This window comes from Anas platyrhynchos, chromosome 9, assembly GCF_047663525.1.
Source record: "Anas platyrhynchos isolate ZD024472 breed Pekin duck chromosome 9, IASCAAS_PekinDuck_T2T, whole genome shotgun sequence".
In the NCBI taxonomy this organism is placed as follows: domain Eukaryota; kingdom Metazoa; phylum Chordata; class Aves; order Anseriformes; family Anatidae; genus Anas; species Anas platyrhynchos.
The window spans coordinates 2,580,374-2,600,810 of NC_092595.1; the positions used below are offsets into that span (position 1 = coordinate 2,580,374).

Here is a 20,437-nt window from a genome sequence, read left to right on the forward strand (position 1 = left end):
GATTTTGTTTGAAAGGAGTTCCGAGTATTTTACTTTTGTATTTGTTTATTTTTAATGAACTTTCCATTAGCATATGAAAGTCATATTAACATATGCTATGCTGAGTACTCACTTTGTGTTCCTACTCCTGGTATGTATTTAGATGGAAAAAGTTATCGTATCGGCCTGTAGATGGCATTCTTGCTCAGCAATTTAAAGGTCTGTAGCGAATACAAAACTAGTCTCGCTTTTTGTGCTGATGTGGAAGATGTATTTTAATTTATGATGCTCCCTTCCCCCATGTATATGTTGCATATGCTGTGTATAATCCATTTGGAGCGGCTGGCATTTCTGCAGAGTATAAGAATGATAAAAAGTGCATCGAGCTTCCCTGATAACCATTTAAGTGATTTCTTCTATAGTCTGTTTGACACTGACATGATCTGTAGTTAAATGTGTTTTCCCTGTTAAAGCTGGAGTCCTCATCTGGGTGTGTAGGCAGAGGTGTACGTGGGGGCTGCTCCAGTTCTGTCTTTGGGGAGAATGGGGTCTTTTCAGGCAGCAGAAGTGGTGATTTGTAGGAAGATGTTGCTTTGTGCAAACAGCAGAGCGAGCTCTGGAAACAGGCAGTGGTAGGCTGGAGTTTGTGGGCAGCTACTGCTGTTTGCTTTTTGTCCTTTCTCTGTTAAGCATTATATTGCAAAAGAAGGAAATTGCACAGCATGGGTACTAAATAGCCTGCAGATATGGACAACCTTTTCTGAATCTGGGTGGAGGTTTTTGCTCTGGAGCTGGGGATGCAGCCAGCACGTGCAGAGATAGCACTGTGAAAGCCACTTACAGATACATTGTTCACAAAGTCCTAACTGTGGGTGATGCTCTCAGGGTCTGTGGACAGGGACAGAAGAAGAAAGCAAACTGGAATGGGAAAATGGTTCCAAATACTTGGAGCTTCTTTCTAGCTCATCAGGAGTCTGAAAATCTTGAAGCCTGCCACAATGCAATCGATACCAGGGACTATCCCTGTTGTGTTCATTTTGTAGCAATGATGACACGCACCCCTCTTCCCTCCCTAAACTCTGATTGATTCAGATCTATGTCTAAAATCACAATCCCAATGGTCCTTCAGTTCCTTTCTGTATGGTAGGAACTAAGTATTTGTGTGTGCATTTTGAGGACTGGGTCCTAATTCCTTAAAATATCCTGCCACCTGCATTGCTCTGCCCTGCTGCATCTCATCTACTGTTCCTGTGCTGCTGCTGCAGTTTGTCTTCATTTTCCCAAAACTCAGCAAACTCTTCCCATCACACCAATGCCTTTTCTGCTCCTAAGCTGGAAGCCCTCTCAGCTGATTCCCAGTCAGCAGAATATCTTTGGGGTTACTGTCTCCCTCAGGAGAACTGTCACAAGCAACCCCTCTTCCTCTTGAGAACAACTGAAGGTCTGCTGGAGCAGTGTTTGATTTACTGCTGGAGGTGATGTAAGGTGGGCTTGCTCCTTGTGTCCTAGCCTTGTGTCATCTTTGAGGTTATATTTGCAAGCAGTCTGAAAGCATAATTGTCTTACAAAACAATCCCAGAAATCTGGTTGGGTCATTGTGTGAGTAAACATCAAGCCCCTTGTGTGCAAATACTCCTCAACCCTACCTCAGCAGTAATTCTTAGTAAGGAAGAATAGATGAGAAATGTTCCTTCATTAACTGAAGTCATAGGCAGAGTGTGAAACATCATTACTGGGTAGACACGGGAGGATAATATTGGGTCAGAATGAGTTGCAATTTTGGTAATTTTGTTGGTTATGATTGCCTTTTTTCCCCGTATTTCCTTCATGCCTTCTCTTCAGGAGACTAATTTTAATTGTCAGATAAACTGAAAAGTAGTGGCCAGGTGATTATGCCAGGTCACTGTTGTCTCTGCTGAAATACAAAGGAAGAAAAGCAATAAAGTAGAGGCAGTTTTACTGCATGTGCCAAGTCTGTCATTAAGCTGTGTTAACAACGCATCCATCTACAAGGAGAAGAAATGCTGAGAGCTGGTAATATCACTTAGCAGAGTTAAACTTATGTTGTATTGCTGGGTTCTTGATAACATGTGATATTTAAGATTCCAGGCTAACATCACTTTCCATTTGATTAGAAAATCAAAAGGGTCATATTTGTCCTTGTTGCTGTCAGCCTTAACTCTGATGCGGTGCCCGGCATACTGGAGTCCAGTGGTAACACTTCTTGTGTCAATAAACCTGCTTCATGTGGAGTAAATGAGGGGTTCCCATACTTTATCCTGTAAAGCATGAAGCAGAAATTTCTCTCTTCTCATATTCTTGAACTTTTAACGTCTTTCAAAGTGCAAGTAGTGTTGTTTTAAATTAGTGGGACATAGATGCCTGATGACTCCAGCAGGCATTGCTCAAGGCACTTGGGCCAGGTAATATGTGAGAAACAGTAAGACTTTGGGCTCCAAGAGGTTGATAATGTAGATTGCAAATAGCATAGTCACATCATAATCAGTTAGATTACTCCAGTGCCTTGGAGTTCAGGGAATGGACTAGATAACCTCTTGGCTTGGTTATGCTCAAGAGCAAGATAAAAAGTGGTTTTCTACCCCAAAGAGTAGGCAGTGTGTGTGAGAAGTGTTAGAAAACAGGAAGAAAGAGGATGAATCAGCTGAAGAGACAATGGTCTCAACATATTAGTGGACCAAACACTGCCCTGTTTCTAAGGGTGAAAAGTGAGAGGAGAAACAGACGTGTCCTTGGAGTGCAAGGCATGCCCTGATTCAGAAAACAGAACCCTCTTCACAGCTCAGTAACTTATGCAGATGAATGTAGGGGGTCGTATGGATTCATTTATGTTTTCATACATGAACAAATGATCTCCAAGCCTTCAGAGGCAAGGATAGAAAATGAAAGAAAGAAAAAGATATCTTTTTTAGATCCTTCCTTCTAAAATAATATATTCAATAACCAGCCCTGAAAAATAAAACTTATTTTTTTTTTCCACCTTTTTTGACCTTTTCCATTTTTATCATCTGGAATCTATTCTGGGAGTATCAGAGAAATGCAGAAAACACCATAAGAAGGAATGTTTGAGTGGGACATCAGGAAAGGAATTACTATTGTAATGCATTTGTACTTTTCAGTTTAATCTTAGATCTGAATTTGTGTTACATTAAAGAAGGACTCTTGGCCTCTGTTGATAACTGTAATTGTGTTGGGACATTGCTGTCCTTCTCAAGGTTGCATATCTGTGTTTGAAGACAAAGGAAGGGAAAATTGTTTGACTAAAAGAAGGAAGTTTCAGCTTCTTTGCACTTGTTACCCACGTAGTCCTGTCACTGGTTTATCAGGAGCACAATATATTCCAAACACATGCTGGAATAAACAGCACACACGACTTTCCTCTGATGAATACTCAATACGGAGCTGTCTGCTGTCTGAGCCGGATGAGTTTACACAACTTTTTTTTTTTCTTTAGCTATTCAAATGCAAAGACCAAGAGTCAGGGACGTCATGTGGATTCGTGACATTCAGAGGCAGACAATGGATTCAAAAACCAAGGAATATGTTGCTTTCATTCATACAGTGTCTTCTACAGTCCTTCTTTGTCTCTGACAGTTATGATATTCTGATGGTTAATAATCACTTAGATCATTTAGGGGCAAAAGCCACATTTAGTGTATATTGAATCTCATAAAAGGATTCCCGTTGACTTAGAGTGGCAGCACAGAGACCTAAGTAACTGCTGTTAGAATAATTCAATCAAATAATTGATGCATTTGAGAATGACAATGTAGGGTGGTTTTTTTTTTTTTTTTCCAACAAGGTTGAGTAGAAACTCTTCATGCAGTGAGAGGAAAGGGGCTGGTAGTCTCTGGGAAGTGTACTATATTTTTGAGATGTATCTTTCACGCTTTTCTGTCATTCTTGCTTCCTACCTTAGAGGTAATAAAATAATAAAGGGCTACTTGTTTTATGAATATCCTTACCAAAATTAAGTGTCATTACAACTACTGTAACAAAGGCATAAAGCTGCTAAATATTGTATATGATTATATGGTTAAATTTCTATTAACTTTTTTTTAGAACCAGAGATAGTAAATATTTGGGTAAATATTGTTGGTATGCCACAGAAAACAAATAAATCAGCATCTTGGGGAAATACTGCTTTTCTAAATCTGAGTAAGAAAGTGCATATTACAGCCAGCTGAGTATATCTGGTTTGAATCATGGGAAATGGGGTTTTAGTAATTACATGGTGCTTACCATAGGAATTACTGTGCTTACCATTGGGGTCTCATGGCAGGAGTCTACTTGAGCAGACACAGCAGTGTCATGGGAAGCCAAGAGAACATCTTGCATCCAGCAGAGATACCTGTCACAGGGAGCCTCTGCCCTGAAGAGTTCAGAGTTTTCTTTTTGAGGAGAAAAAGTCTAGAAACTTGCTGCTGATGTGGCTGAATCGTTCTGGGAGAAAGACAAGCAGCATGCTGCAGACTTGTGGGATTTATAAGATCCCTGTATGAAAATGAGGGAGGCTACAGAACACTGCTGTAGGTATATATGATCAAAAAATCCAGTAGGAATTTAACCTTATTTTGTGCTAAATCAATTACATTTTTTGTGAAGTGATGTCTCTACAGACTTGGATTTTGTACAGCTAAAGAGAATTTCTCTGGAGTCATTTCTGTATTTCAGAAAGGTGCGACCCACTGAAATCCTCTTTGGGTACTGCCAGTGTGGGGGTAGTGACTTGTGGGAGTACTTGCTAATCTGGCATTTGCACTGTAAACAGCATACGTTTGTGCACATATGGAACAGCTTTCCTCATTACATTTGAGATATATTTCATTAAGCTCAGCTTATATAATTGCTCCGAGCTATATGGTAGCTTTATGATTGACGTTAAGGAATTTAAGACAATTTACTAATCTAGTGTGACATTTTAGATATTAATGGAACATTTTAATGGAAGCTGGTGGTAAAAACTTGTGGTCTTATTAAGTGATGTTTAAATAAAACATTACCTATAAAAAGTGTGTGAAACTTGTGGAAAAATACCTGCAAACTGCTGACCAGCCAACTCATTTCAGAGTACCTGTACCATAGCAAATTTCTAGTCTTGTGTCCTTGGCATGGGGGGGAAATGGTTTTGTGGGTATGTAACACACCATCAAGAAAAAAATAGTCTGAATTTAAGATAGGTTGTGTACCAAGCATTGTATTATCTTCATTGTACCTGAAAAGGGAAGGGGGAAACTTTGGTCAAAACCTGCAGCAGTCATTTAAGATAAGTGTTTAAAAACATTGAAGAGTGCTAGGCTCAGAAGAGCAGAGCTGGAAGCACCAAGGCTTTCACAATGTGTTTTCAGTCATTTCTTATCTCTGAAACACAAGTGAGGTCAGCAAGAATTTCATCAAGCTCATCAGCTGAGTATGATAGAGCTATCAGTCCACATGTGCAACAAAGCAACCCATGACCTTTAAAGGGGTAATTTTGATTAATGGTCCTTTTGGGTGTGCCACCCTCACCTGGCCACTTGGATAGCACTGGGAACAGACATCACTGCCACAAAGCACATGTGCCAAAGTAAAACCTGTAGAGCTCTGTCTTTCTCCCCAAATGACTAAGCCACAAGTCAATGATGAGCAAGACCTACTGATCATTATGTAAAGACTGCCCCCATAATCTTGTCAAGGTCAGTGTCAGTTTGGCTTACTGGCTGTGTAAGTGCCGGTCATGCAAGTTAAAGATGCCTGAAGGCAGCCTTTACCCTGGAGCATGTTTCAGTGTAACTCAAGTGTCATAGTCTTACTTCCTACAACAGAAGCTGATGGAGTGTAATACTTGCTATTACTAAGGGCTTAGGAAGTATTTCTACCTCTATATATGTCAGATTACGTTAACTAAGCCTGTAAAGATGGTTCAAAGATTAAGCAATTTTTATTTGTTTTGTTTCTTTGCTAAAAATGTTGTTACCGAGACATTTTAGAGTATGGACTTCCATACTGTATTATGAAACGTGAAGTGTAAGGATGTTTCAGAGACCTTTATTCATGATAGTACAGTTATTTCAAATGGCATCAATACTGTTATTCTACAGGCACATTTCTGAGTTGACATGGTAATATTTAGTACCACTCTTAAAAACAGTTAAGCAAATGCATTTTTATAGCATACAGAGCAAAAGCCAAAAAGGCCATATGAGAGCTGACCGTCTCTGTGGACGTGGTGAAGGATTGCTGGATGCAGGATCTGCTGAGCAAGAAATTCTCATTGAATTTCTTTGTATTTTTCTGGAAAACATCCTGACATGTTTGAAATTTGTGGGCTTCATGCTGTGCAATTTGTCTCAGTAGAGGCTGGCCTTTTTTTCTCCTTTCGCTTTCATTTGGCACGTTTTGCTAGTACTTAGTGGTATTGGATACTACAGGAAATCACTTTGTTGTATTTAATCCCACATCATTCCTGCATGTACATAAAGCCCGAGTTCTCTTTTCACAAAAGAGCAGGAGTCATTTATAATTGCTTGATAGAGCTGGAAGAAAGAAATTTCCCTCTGCAGCCCATGCTGTACTGGTGTACCTGTGCTTGCTGTTGTCAGTATCTGTTCTCTCTTGGTTCTCTCAGGCTTCACGTTCTCTTTCTGTAACATGTCACGCATCCTTGAGTCCAATTCTGTGTGAAGAATTTCAATTGCTGATGGTGCAGCACCTCTTATTTATGTCACTGCACAGCCCCAAAGGAATATGCAGTGAGCTCAGTGCTGCAGGTACGTGGTCCTGCATGGTCCATGGCCAGGAGTTTTGCAGCTTGAGGACATCTGAGCTCATGAGAGTGGGCCGAGTTGTAGAACAGTACTACAAGTAAGTAGCATTTCAGCCATTTTATTATGGGGTTCCTTGAGACATAGGCTGGCTAAACCTGCTCTGGCACAGCCTGCAATGGCAGCATCAAGGCAAAAGCTGGGCTTATCTTGGCTCCCATCCCATGGTCTGGGCACTACATGACACAAAAGCATGCTCTGTCATTGAGGTAGTTCTGCTACTTTCCCAACAGAAAATTACATTTTTATAAATGGAGATAAATACAAATAAATTATGCATTAAAAAGACTGAAGTGTAAAACAAGCTGTGCAGATTTATCATTCCAGTGGTGTTATGTTCAACTTAGCTCAGTTTTTCTTATCTTTAATAGAGCAGCAATTTTATATTCTCTGATGAATTGTTTCAATGACTGTTGACTTTTGGCAATTATGAGGCCACAGCAAATAAAACAAACCAGTGTGCACAGGAGTATTTTAAATATAATATTCTTTTAGATGGCATTTGATGTCTATGCATTGTCACAGTGTATAATGGCATCCTGTGACATATGTCAACCCTATGTGACAGGCACCATGAGGAATAGATTTGAAATATAGAGAAAATAAATGCAAGAATCAATGGCTTCTGCTGGCTGCAGTGAACTGTGCAGGCCTCTATGCTTGGCAATTTCATGTTTTATGTAAAAGAAGAAACTCTTCTGGAATGCATTAGGGAGTCTGCTCAAAACCATTTACAGTAAGTGAATCCAAGAAAATATGGTCAAGTAGAAAGGAGACCAGTGACCATCCCTTGTATGTCTGCAGGTACTTTGGGTAGCAGCTCACAACACTGTTGGCTGTTTGGCTTGTAAAGTTTTGAACCCAATGATTTGGACATGCATTTAGGGAAAGAAGGATAGTTTACTGGAGTTTTGTGGGTATTACATGGTATTCTTTTTACAAGCTTTTAAAGATTGCAATATTCTTGCATTAGCTACAGGAAACATCACAGAGAAGGGATTTTTTTTTTTTTTGTTATCGTTGTTGCTTTGGACCTTAAGAAAATACAGTGAAACTTCCCTTTATTAGTTGGCTGTGTCTTGCAGCATAATTTGTGATTATCTATTTATCTGTTTTAATCCAAATACTTTTCTCTTATTAAAATAAGCTGAACCATTTTGAAAATATAAATAATGTGAACAAATCCTTTCTGGATGCGATGAGAGGACCTCTGTACAAAGTCAGAATGGTTCAATTCCACTCATGCTATTTTTTTAATATCAGGAGTTTCTCTCAGGAATGGTTCTCACAATCAGAATGTGTTTTCTTGGAGGAAGGAGGGAAGACATAGACCCCAGAAGAGCCCAGTGCTCTGGTGTTATAGTACTTAGGCAGGGTGTGGGAGACTCTTGCTTAAATTCCTGCTCTGATTCAGAAAGTCTTCACTGCTCTGTAGTGTTTGTCTTCCTGGTCAGGTGGATGTTTAGAGCTTGATATTAGTTATTGACTTAATTAATTAAGCAAGACAGATGTCTATTTCCTATTGGAAAGGGAATGAAAATACTTTGAGCTTGCCAAGGTGGACACAAATTTAATGGATTTTGATCCATAAGTGTGACCTTTTGATTGTAAGGGCAACCTGCAGGAAGGGTGAGGCGATGCTGCTGCTTCTCTCCCATCACCTGCCCATACCTCCTGTCCATGCCAAGCTCATGCCCACCTACCTGCCATCCCCGTGTCATGGTGGTGCCAAACCTTCCCCCTCCCGGCAGGTGGGGATCCTCAGACACCACCACGCCTACAGACGTCCCATAAAGCCATGATGGAAGCCACTCACGTGGCTCAGGCCCTCCAACAGTGCTGTCACCACAGTGTGATTTAAAATGTCTCCTATTCGTGTGGCCACTGAGCGGGGTTGTAAATGATGATACAATTATTCTAAATGCTATGAATCTGAGAGGATTTGAATCACTCCAGAGTGCAATTGTTTAAAAGCAAATCAGACGTGGCTGACCCCATTTCTTTACTTCCTAATTTTATGTACCATAAATTTAGCTCTTATGCAAGGCTGAGAGCCTGCAGTGACATTGGATGTGTAGCATAACACTGAGCAAGGATCCCTGATCCACTTTGCTAATGTTGTGCTGAGCGTGCTATTAAAGAAATGAAATTCAGATGAAGCACAAGTTATGGCCATCTTTACCCAGCTGCTTAAGCATACTTTTCTTCAAAGTGAGCTGCACATCTTGTTTCAAAAATATAAGGTGGTCTTGAGTGCAGGGTCACGCCAGCTGTATCGAATTAACTGCGTGTGCTGAATGCACAGTGCTCCTCAATAAACCATGTTGTCAACACCAGTGTTTTCCTTCTGGTTTCCTTCTGGACAACTCTAAGTGCTGCCAATTTTATTTTTTTATTTTTTGAGTTTTATTTTTTTTGACAATGCTTGTCAAATATACAGGACTGGCAGCCTAGGCGGGTTTGTATGTCCACACGCCTGTTGTGTAGGTACTGAGCAGATGAGAGCAGCGTGGAGTTCCTGTGCTGGCGACAACTTGTACCAGCAGCAGGACTCACCCCTGGTCCCTGTGCATCCTCCTCCTCCTCTGTGCAGCTCCCTCCTGCCCATCAGGTTTGTTTGCAAGTAGGGATGTAGATACCTGCCTGAAAGGACTGGCTGGGTGCCCCCAGCTTGCAGGAGCTTGCATAACACGCTGGCACGTTGCAGGGAGCATTTTGGCTGTTTTACATGAGATACGTTCATATCCAGGTAACTGCCCATTAAAGTGGATTTAATTTTAAAATCTGGGCATATGAAATATGAATTCAAATATATTTATTATTACTATTATTTTTTAAAACATGATCATTTCTGTGTGGAAAGTTTCTAGTCCATTTTTTTTTTTTTTGCTCAGGAATTAGCCCTGCCTTGCAAGTAAATGATTCCCATGCTACCTGGAAAAGAAAGTCTCTCTTTGCTTGAAGGATTTTGCAATGAAAACAACCTCATTTTAGAAAAAGGGGAGAGACTTATATTAGAGAGGCTTTTTGTTTTTCCACTAACATTTCATAACTTCCTTAAGAGTGAAGACATCAGCACCTTACTTATAACTAACGGATCTAGGTGAATACAAATTGAACAGTTCAAAGATTTGTTTCAAAAACTGCCAGTGGCAGGAGGGGGTTGTTCTTTATTTTTATTTTTCCGGTGGATTCATATTTTATTTAGATTTTGCATTTTTCATTCTAAATGGAGTAATAAAACCTTAAATGTTTTTTTCTGCCTCCCAGTTTCTCTTGCACTACGGTTCTGACTGATGTAGCCAAGGCTGAGCTTCGCCCTCTGAATAATGTATTAATTTCTCTTCAAGGAGTGGAAGTCTAGAGACTAATTTCTGTAAGTATTGTGCTTCTAGTTACCATCAACAGAAACATTTCATTCCAGCTGAATATCAGACGGCAGCCTCAGATGTCTGCATGCAATACACCACAATTTGCCTAGTGGAAGCTGTGCACCCACCTAAAAGCAGACTGGAGTGGAGGTTGTCCTGACTGGAACAGGAGGTTTCTGCCTGCTATTGCTGGGATATCTCACTGGTTTAGAGTTTTACGATGCTCAGACTAGGGAAAAAAAATCACCATGAGCAACCAACTGTAGGGAAGTGTTTTGTTGATAGCAGAATCTGTTTTTCACTGCTGACTTGCTTTAAATTCAATAAGAATGTTACTTAAATAGAGCTAAATAGTACAGACAAGGGGGAACAATTAAAAACAATACTTTAAATAGGCTTAAGTAAAAAAAAAAAATATGTTTTTCTCCTGTTCTGATAGCTGAAGAGACCCAGCCTGCTCAGAATGACATATTGGCCTTGCTTTTGTGGACAGGTAAGTCCAAGTCCCTGAAATTCTCAGGATGTGTGGGGAGCCCCTGGCAAGCCTCTTGCAGAGGAGCCCCAGGTTCCTGAGCCAGAATAAATTCCAGCAGGAGTCCGTATTAGAAAAACAGAGGCTTTCGGGCAAGAGTTAAATACTTTGTCTTTTGGATCAAACATAGTTTTGATAAATCCTCAAAAACTGAAAATGAGAGACGCTGGGCAAATTAACAAATGACACTGCTGGCTATAGTTTTAGCAATGTCACTGTTTTGACAGATTCATTTTCTTTCACCCACTATGATTGATAAGTGTATCTGTCTGGGATTAGAGAAAGTTGCTAGGAAGGGAGTGCTTGAAGGTCAAATTGCTCTAAGGAGACATTATATTTTCCTGCCAGTTTCTTTGGTAGGGTCAAGGCTTTTTTTCCTTGCTTCTATAAAATGTAGAAAGCAATTAAGTTTGATTCATGCCATGAGCTACTTCTTTTGGTTTTGGTTGCCTCTAAGCATTCTAGCAGGAGAGAAAAACAAACCAATCCTGTCACTTGGTCTGCAATACTGAAAAAGAGCTTCCAACACAGTGGGTGACTTCTTTCTGCTCCAGAAGAGATGTTTTGTGCATCTTAATCTTTAAGTTACATTGAAAAACATATCAGTGCTGTGTAATGCCATCCAGGTTAATGACTGAAAATTTCATCAGCAGGATGCACATGTGAGAAAGCTACTAAAATATGGCTTAAAGAGGACAAAGTACCTGTACGTCACCATCATCTGGGTATAGGGGGAAGCCATTCATTATTTTGCTGACAGTACAAGACCCCAGGAAGATATTGATATCTATGGCTTGACCACTACTTTAGTTTGCGTGTGTATGTGTGCAAAATAAAGGATTACAAGCAAAAGAGCAGGCCAAAACTCTGAGACAGCTATAATGCTGTTTCCCTTCTGTCCAACGTAGGAAATGCATTTCATATGAAGGGCCAGCAGAAGGCTGTTTGTAGGCACTTTGATGTTTGGGGTGGATGATTAGAGCCAGTTGTCCTAGCTAGAGCTGGATGATGTGAAATAGTCCATGACCATGGCCTTGGAAGCCAAAAGGGATGGTTGTGAAGAGGTAGCCAGTGATTTTCTCATGGGAGATCAGTAAAAAGATCCAAATCTGTTGTTGGCGGTTTAGTTTGTTTCAGAAGGAAATGGGGGATTTGTTTTTCAGGAATCAGGAATGCCTGACTCAAGTCAGGGACAGGGGGGCACACCTGACGTTCATGCTTTACAGTTTTGGATAATTACTTTCTTTCTTTTGTTCATGGTACCTGCTTTTACTTTTTACTTCTCTCTCTCTTTCTTTCCTTTTTTTTTTTTTTTTTTTTTTTTTTAACCTCCTCCCATTTATTATTGCTTCTTTTCCTCTCTAAAATAATAGTGCCTAATTCTCTCCATATAGTCATTCCTTTTCCTTTCCCCAGTTCTTCCTACTTTACACTGGTTTCTGCCAAAAGCACCTGGGTAACTTCAGCTGTTTATTTCTACAGCCTGATGGCGTGAGTGCTGTAACCAGAAGTTGCTTCCCCTGCATTAACACTGGCAGCCTGAGCCCAGAGCAGATTTTGGGACAGGCAAGACCAGGAGCAGGCTGCTGCTGGCTGGATTGCTAAATGAGCTGGGATTACAAAGCATTTAGTAGATGCAGTCATTGAAAAATGGCAAACAGCAAGAAAGCCTTCAATTAAGAAATGTTAAGCACAATGACCCCTCAGCAGTGCAATCTTTGTATTAATGGGAAAGGGAAATTTTAAGTACCTGAGGCCACGCAAAGATTGGTATCAAGCCACCCTCCATGTTCATGGTACTGTGCCTAATGGCATCTGAAAACTGTAGAACAAAGCATCATTTTATCAGTTTACTTTGAAGCTATTTTTTTTGAGTCCAATTCTGTTGGAAATTGGAACTTGCTAGCTGAGGTCATTAGTGCCCAAAAGCTGTGGGCTGCTTGAAATGACTTTGAAGAGTTTGGTTCAGCCCAGTTCCGCTGTCAGCACAGTGGAGATGTCAAAGACAACCTAAACTGACATATCTGAGACTTCCCACCAAACTGCTAGGGACTGGGTCAAATTGGTGAATGGGATCCATTTTTCCTTCTGCAGTTAATTCCTGTTAATGCAGGGAGCGACTCATGGGCTCCTGAAGCAAGCTCCTCAGTGAGGTCCATGCAACCCTCTGAAATAGTTCAGTGCCTTAATATATACAGAAGCAGGAGAGATGGGTTCAGCTCTTTTCCCTAATTAATCTACTTGAGGATCAGGTTATGCTGGAGGCATGAAGGAGGGATGCTGGATTATCCTCCTGTAGGAACATTTCTACTTTGAAAGAATATTTTATTATTTTCTGAGGCTGAAGTTTTGAGAATGACCTTGTCGGGTGGCTGTGGGAACATTTAGATCCCACTCTGTGAGTCACTGGGCTCTTATCTTAAAATGCTGTTTCCTTATTATAAAACAATGAAAACTTTGGGATGCAGGGACAAAAAGCCTGTCTCAACTGGAAAGTTAATTTTCATCCAAGGAAGATTTGAGATTCATAGGACAACTTCAACAGAAAGGTTCAAAACCTCCTCATGACCCAAGCATGGGCGTCGGGGCAGAAATAAGGCTCCTTGCTCCTAGGCAGGGATGGGATCTGTGTGCAGCATTTTCCACTGAAGCTTTTCACAGCTCCTTTCTCCATAAGTTTGCTTTTCTGAATACCAAAATTTGTTCATGACATTCATGGTCTAAGATGAGTGTTGTGAAATCTGTTGGGGTGATGATGAGATCCGTGTGTACTTCATGGATCTATGCTCAAAATTAAACCTTTCTTTAAAAAAAAAAAGCACGATGTTCAAACCCCTTTGAGAAGCTGGACATTATGACTCACAACAGGAGATAGGGAGCGCTGGGCGCTTCTGAAAAGCATCCCGAAGTTTCTGACAAATTTTAATTAAGAGACATGAAAAAGAAATTACAAACTCTGTGATGGTTGGTCTGGTGTAGATTTAAATACATTCATTGTAGGAGCTCAGACACATTTGTTTGAGTATTCTGTGCACTTCTGCTCTTTGGGAGGTGCCTGGTCTTCTCTTTGGGGTTATGTGGGGGCCACACTCTTCTGCTCACAGCAAGCTATAAGCCTGTCTCCTGGAAATAGCACTTCTGGTCTAGGTGCCAGTGCCAAAAGGCCTTTTTCAATTATCCTGCCTTTCAATGTGGGAAGATGGAGGATGTGGTAAAAGCTTTTGTTTGCATGAATTGAGCAGTACGTGCAAACGCTTCTTTTGCCAGCAGTGAGAGCAAGAAGTCAATCTTAAAAAGTTTTCTTCTCTTATTTCCTTTCTTTCCTTCTTTCTTCAAAACAAAGAATATTCTGAAGGTGCAGCTCTGTAGTGGGAACGTGCTGCTGGGAGCTGTTTGGATGGCCCCACGCGATGCTGCAGCGAGCCGAGCAGGATGTTTGCTTGATGTTAGCTTGGAGCTAGCCCGAGCTTCCAGTTGGCTGGTGGATCCCCGCTGGTCACAGGCTGGTGCTTTTATAGCTCTGTGAGATACCACGGTGTGATTTGAAAGGGATGAAAGGTGTTAAGAGCACAATAGGATGCACACTCTGAAAAGCTGGATGGGAAAGCTGAGACTTTGAAGTGCAAAGAGGGTGAAATCATCCCTGTGTAGGGAACTTGAGAGAGTCGTGTGTACCATGTAAATTCCTGTTATACCATCAAAGTAAGGCTTAAGTTGAGCTTAAGTGACTGAGTCTCATGCGAGTGTTCTGCCTGCGGGTAAACTTTTACCCTGGCTGCTTATTTTTGGAAAATAAGCTGTTTAGAGGAAACTGGAAAACGTGCTGCTAAGTCAGGCTATGAACAGGTATCTGTTACCCAGCTGCCCAAATCCGGACCCAAATCCATCCTTTAGCTCCTCGGCAGGGATGGTATCATTTCGGAGAGCACTGAGACACTCTGCAGGCAGTTTTCTATTCTGATGGACGAATACCTGAGGAGTTATTGGGAGGAGAAAGGGGAGGGAGAGGGTGAAATACAGGGAGGCTGGGAGCAGGATGGAGAGCAGCGGCACCAGGCTGTGGCATGAATGACACTGACACCACCGGGCACCGACCAGCCACAGCAACCTGGGAGGCTCAGGGAGTGATGAGGGTCATGCAGGGATGTTCATTTCTCTGGATTTTAGTTTGTTGTGGGAGGTCAGGGCTGCAGCAGGAAGGGGATATCCTGAAATTATCCTTGCCAAAGGCCAGTAACTTGTGTCTTCAGAAGAGGGGTGAAAACCCCCCCACGAAACTCTAGAATTAAGGCAGGCACAAAACGGCAATGAGGATGAGTTTTGGCCAGTATTGTTTCTAAAAATGAACAAATTTCTTAGCTTCAGCATCCCAATAAATCCTTTGGAAGTGGGGTTTTCTCTCCTATCTTTAGAATGTTTTTTAAAAATAATGCATTTATTTATTCAAAGGACCAAAAACCTTATTTTTTCCACAGAACCAGCCCTCCCTGAGTGGAGCTGTGTGTGGTGGCACCACGGGCAGTGTTCCTGGGGGCTGCTGCAATAAATCAGTCCTGCGGGCACGGTCTGCAGCCCCTGTGCTGCAGTGCAAGGTGCCGGCAGCTGGTGTCATCCCCCTGCCGCTGTGCCTTCCTGCCTCAGCCTTTAAAGCACCGTTCTGTAATTTTTGTCTTGGAAGTAATGAAGCCTGACAGTGCTAGCTTGTGCATGATAACAATCCCACACTGGTATCTTTTGAATCCTTCCTTGCCAGATTCATAAAGGAAGAATGACTTTTCCAAAGCGACAGTAAACATGTTTCATTTTATAAGACATTGTGGTTAACAGCCTGAAACAACAAAGTTTTTTTTTCTTTTTCTTTTTTTTTTTTTTTTCCTAAGCTATAACTAAACTAATTTGAGCTATATTAAAAGTGCTGATCTGGAAGCTAAGCCACTTTTTTTTTTGTAACACAGCAGGAAAACATATATGGCCTAACTCGTGCAGTTTGCACCGGGAGGAGGAAGCAAATGTTTGCAGTGTTCATGGAGCAGCTGGATCCTGCACAGCACGGACTCCAACACAACAGAGCTGTGCAGCGCTGCCGATCCCGTGTGATCCCCAGGCTGATAGCGTGGTTTGAGGCTTTTAATGTTGTGCTTCCTGGGAAGGAAACCCTTAAAGGATGCTGCGTGGAAGGAATCTGCATGCAGTTAACAGCAACCTGCGAAGGATCAGGTGGCGGTGATTTTAGTGCCATGGACTTGGGGGATTGACTTGAAACGATAAAAAGTCATGTGAGCTCTTGCTTACTGTTGGATAAGTACAGCTCAATTTGGCTGAAGTCAAGTGAGTTACTCTGGGACTACCTTAATGTAAATGAGAGAATAATTTGTCCCCTTAGGACTCTCGTGTGTTGCTTTGCATTTATTTCATTTGATGATATTTTGTGCTCATGATTTGCAAGTGTAAACGAGAGGGCACAGGGCAGGACAGCAGGGGGTCAGGGCCCCGCTTTGGGCATATCTGGGCTGGAGAGTTTGGTCCCTGTTTGCGTTTAAGCGAGTTGATTGCTCATTAACCTGAGTTTGCTAATGTGTGTAAGTGCTTGTCTAGCTCATCTACAGGCACTTGTTCCAGGATGCGACGCCGAACTGGACTGGGTTACGGAGAGGCTAAGCCAGATGTTAGCTTGCATTGGCAGTCCCTAATTTCTGCCTAAGCTCTCCCAGCCATGGGGCTTCTCAACTGCTGCTGATTTTGAACTGTGCAATACTTAAAGGGTTTTTTAGGTACTGCAGCACCAGTCCACAAGCACTCAGGTGCTCTGCCAGACCCTGCGAGGAGCCCTACCCTGGGGATGAGGTCTTGAGCCTTTGGTCTGAGCAGGTCTCCCTGGGAGCTGGGGGGGGGGGTGATACGGTGACAGGTAAGTGCTTCTGCTCTGCTTTTCCTCTCTGTGTTGTCTTGGGTGGTGTGGGACATAGCACTGGCACTCCTGCAGTGACTGATTACCCACCTGCCAGCCGCTGTTCACACCCTGCACACTTGCAGGGGCACTTAGTAGAGGAGCTCGGTGCTGGCACTAGCATTGCTGGGAAAGCCATGAGCACAGCTACACTGCTGCAGGGGGGCCCTTACCATGCAGGAACAGATTTTTAGGGCAGACAAACACACGTACCACACAGGATGAGGTGTGGGGCAGAGCAGCCCCTGCAACCCCTGCCCTGCAGCCAGCTCAGGCTTGCAGGGCTGGCACTGTGCTGTACGTACCACATGTCAGCGCTGCATCGGGAGCTCAACACCCTTTGGTTTGCAGCGATGGCCTCTCTGCTGGCAGCTCGTGCTGCCAGAGCCTCTGTTCTGCAAACTGACAAGGTAACAGGTAAAGTTTTCCATCCGGCGCTTCCCGTGAATTCATTTTACTTTGAAGGGCATGAGAAAGCAACAAAAGGTTAGAGGAGACGATGACATTTTTTAAACTGAAAATGTAATTGCAATTTTCATCTGAGGCTTGTAAATATGCTCTCAACTATAAATAGGCTATTTCCATCACTTTTATAAGGCTCTTAATTCATTTATCAGTGATCACGGTAAATGCAGCTCCACACCTTTCTGACACGCTCAGTGCGGTCTCCTTGAGGTGCAGCACACAGGACTTGGCAGGAGCGGATCTTTGCAGATGGGACAGGGAGAAGGGAAAGCATATTTTCAGCCACAGTTTATTTTCCTGCCCTACAATTCAGTAGCCACCAACAGACAGCTTAATATGCAAGGGTGTTTTTCACGTCCCCAGAAAAGATGCTCCCTCTGCAACTGCAGCGTGCATTTAGGTTTTTGTCTGTTGGCACAACAGCTGTAAAGGTTTTTGATGCACGGGGGTCATCAGAGAAGAGATTGATACCATGTAGAGCTGTTAATGCTGGTTATAGAAAAGTAACATTGTGAGTGAGGAAAAGCGGAAGGTGGTTTTAAGAATATCCTGGGGAAGGTTTATGAGCTGAGAACATTAGGTTGGAGCCCAGACAGGGTGCTGCCTTCTCAGCCCCTTGGTTCTGGGGCCTGTTTTCTCAGGGCTTTGCTCTTTCTCTGAGGTTGAACACACGCCAGGGCCATGGCACTGTGTTGCACTGCTCACTGAGATGTTGTGCCTTGAGACAGGCAGAGCCCCGAGAGGTCTTTGGCTGTGCTTCACATCCCCAGGTGCTGCTGTGTTTGTGCTGCAGTGCCCTGCAGGACAGAGCTGCCCTGGGAACTATTAGCAAGGGCTGTGTGTATGTGTGTGTGTTTAGGATTTGGTTTGAATTTCTGCTTTTTTATTGTTCAATCACTATCTTATACCTTCAAGCACCTTTCCTTTTTAAAACCTGAACTTGTACTTGAAATATTGCTATTAATTTTGCTTTTATTTTTTGTTTGTTCGTTTTAAATACAAAAAACAATGGAGAAAATGACAAACTAGGTGTGAAGTATTTGTGAAAATACAAAATGGCATGGTATAAAGAGTGCGGCAAAACAATACTTGATTAATAACAGCTATAACCATAAAACCATCAATTGGTTAAGAGTCTCTTAGCCTTATGATTAATAGTTCACTCAAAATCTTAACAGAAAGACTGCAAAATTAATCTTAAAAATGTAATGCTGTAGATGAGTTGCTGAAAAACTGTTGTTGAAATAGCTTTAAAATAGTTTATATGTTAAAAGCTACAGTAGATTGAAGGCTTTGGGTAGAAATCCATGTATATTTTGGCATTTAGGTATAGAGACATAGGACTACTTGTAGCCCAAAGTGCGAAATGAGTGTAAGGTGAGAGAGCACGGAGACATTTTACGGCTCCTTAGCTTCAAAGTGCTAAAAATCCACCCGAAGAGGCACCCGCTGTGTGGCTGGCATTTGCATGCAATTCCATATTCATGCACTCTCTTCTTTCCAAGTGCTGCGTTCAGCCCCCATTAAAAGGGAGCTAGGTGAGTCTTAGCACCCTTGGTACCTTAGCGTAAGAATATTATTCTTGTCCCCAGCACTCCCTCTCCATGCACGCCTGAAGCTCCCCCAGGAGAGATGGGCATCCAAGGCACCAAGTGATTCTAGCCCTGCCCGTGCCATGGTGGCCATCTGGCCTGAAGCTTGAAATCCTTTTGTTCTTAAAGCTTGGTTTTGGCTTTTTTCTTTTCTTAAAGAACTTGAACGGAACAGGACTTAGAGTTTTTGCAGGTTTTAATGATGATTACTTAGACTTTTTAGCAAGATTATTTAAACGTGGTGGCTCGTGCTCATATTTAGGGATATAATGCAGAGCCTAAGACGACAACAGCAAGTGCTGTTCCAAAGTAGCTTAAAAATCCTCCTGGGAAAAGTATCTCCCATCCCAGATGGCCCCTGTATTTATTGTCATTACAGCATCATTCCCCACAGAAGAATGTGATTCCTCTTGAGAAATAAAACCCCAGAACCTGACACTGGGCCTGCCATTCTGCAGTCGGTGTGGCTGTTGTACGTTTGCTCACTGAAGCCTCTGGAGCCATGGACAAGAGCTGGTTTTGTCCTCAGACCTCATGCTGACCGAGTAACCTGCAGTGACAGCATGCAGCAGCGTTTATGTGATTATGGGATTCAGAGATGTCTTAAGACAGCTGATATCAGTTAAAGACGAGAAGCCAAATCTCCTCATTCTCTTCTCATCAGAATCCACACATGAAAATAAAAATAATGATACACCGAGATCCCTGAAGAAAAGCAATAATCCAGTATTTAAAATCTAATCTGCACTTTAATTAGTGTTGTCTCTTGTAAGGAGAGGGAAAACAAACTGTGTGCAGCCTGACAAGGCACACGCCACCTCTGAGCCTGATGCAATTTAAACTGTCAAGTCATGAAGCACGGGAGGGAAAATTGGATGTAATGAAATGTAAGGAGATGGCACCGGCGACAGCAATGCTGCGATGCAGCTCGGCTTGCCACAGGAGGCCCTGTTGGAGAAGGCAGGATTTTTAAAAGCAAAGACCAAAGTGGTGCTGCCCATAGGACCCCTGCCACATGTGTGTGCTCGTTCCTCCTGTGTGGGGGAAAGCACGGCTCTGGTTCTCCCTGAGGGCAGGATGCTGCCTTATTTATTTCTGCTGTTTCCCATCTCTCTTCCATATGCAGCACAGGTGTGAGCTAAGTGATAATTTTGACCACTGTAAGTTTTTTTCAGAATATTTTTTTAAATAAAATTTTCAAAATCATTTTATTTTATGGTTGTTATCTTTTTGTCATATGCTGCTGCTTTTAGCAGCTTGTTAATCCATTTCTCTTCTCTAAGCTTTTCATTTATATGCTATAATTCAGTTTAGCAATGTAATGTCTTTTATGATAATCCATTTAATAACCCTGCAAGAAACATCTCAAATGTTGGACATTTGTTCCAGTGAGCACAATGTATTAAGTCTTAATCTGAAGGTATTTTAGGTTATAAAGTGACACTAGAGAACCCAGTAGTCTCACAATTGATATATTTGGCATAAAACTGCACCTCATTATTTTACTGAACCTCCTCAACATGAAAACAAAGAGCCCGTGCACTTGTGCTCTCACACTTAGCTGATAAATGTCTCCTCCACCTAAATTTTGATATATTCTGTTTCTGGTCATGGAAGATGGTGATGGATGCACTTTTCTCCCCACGTGTCTGATTTTCTTGAGCACTCATGGTCTGGTTTCAGTGAGTAACTCTGGTGCCCTGATGTGCTCCTGGATGCAGACCTGGGGG

At 42.1% G+C, this 20,437-nt stretch overlaps 1 long non-coding RNA gene across 1 annotated transcript in view; it reads left to right on the forward strand.

Moving 5' to 3' along the window:
* The window catches only part of LOC106020251 (uncharacterized), a 79,920-nt gene extending 60,007 nt beyond the window's left edge, over positions 1-19,913 (forward strand). The window contains exons 2-5 of the long non-coding RNA XR_002406619.4: positions 10,071-10,176; positions 10,611-10,664; positions 15,659-16,611; positions 19,087-19,913. This is a non-coding gene — a long non-coding RNA (uncharacterized lncRNA). The remainder of the gene's footprint in view (positions 1-10,070; positions 10,177-10,610; positions 10,665-15,658; positions 16,612-19,086) is intronic.
* The last annotated feature ends 524 nt before the right edge of the window (positions 19,914-20,437 follow it).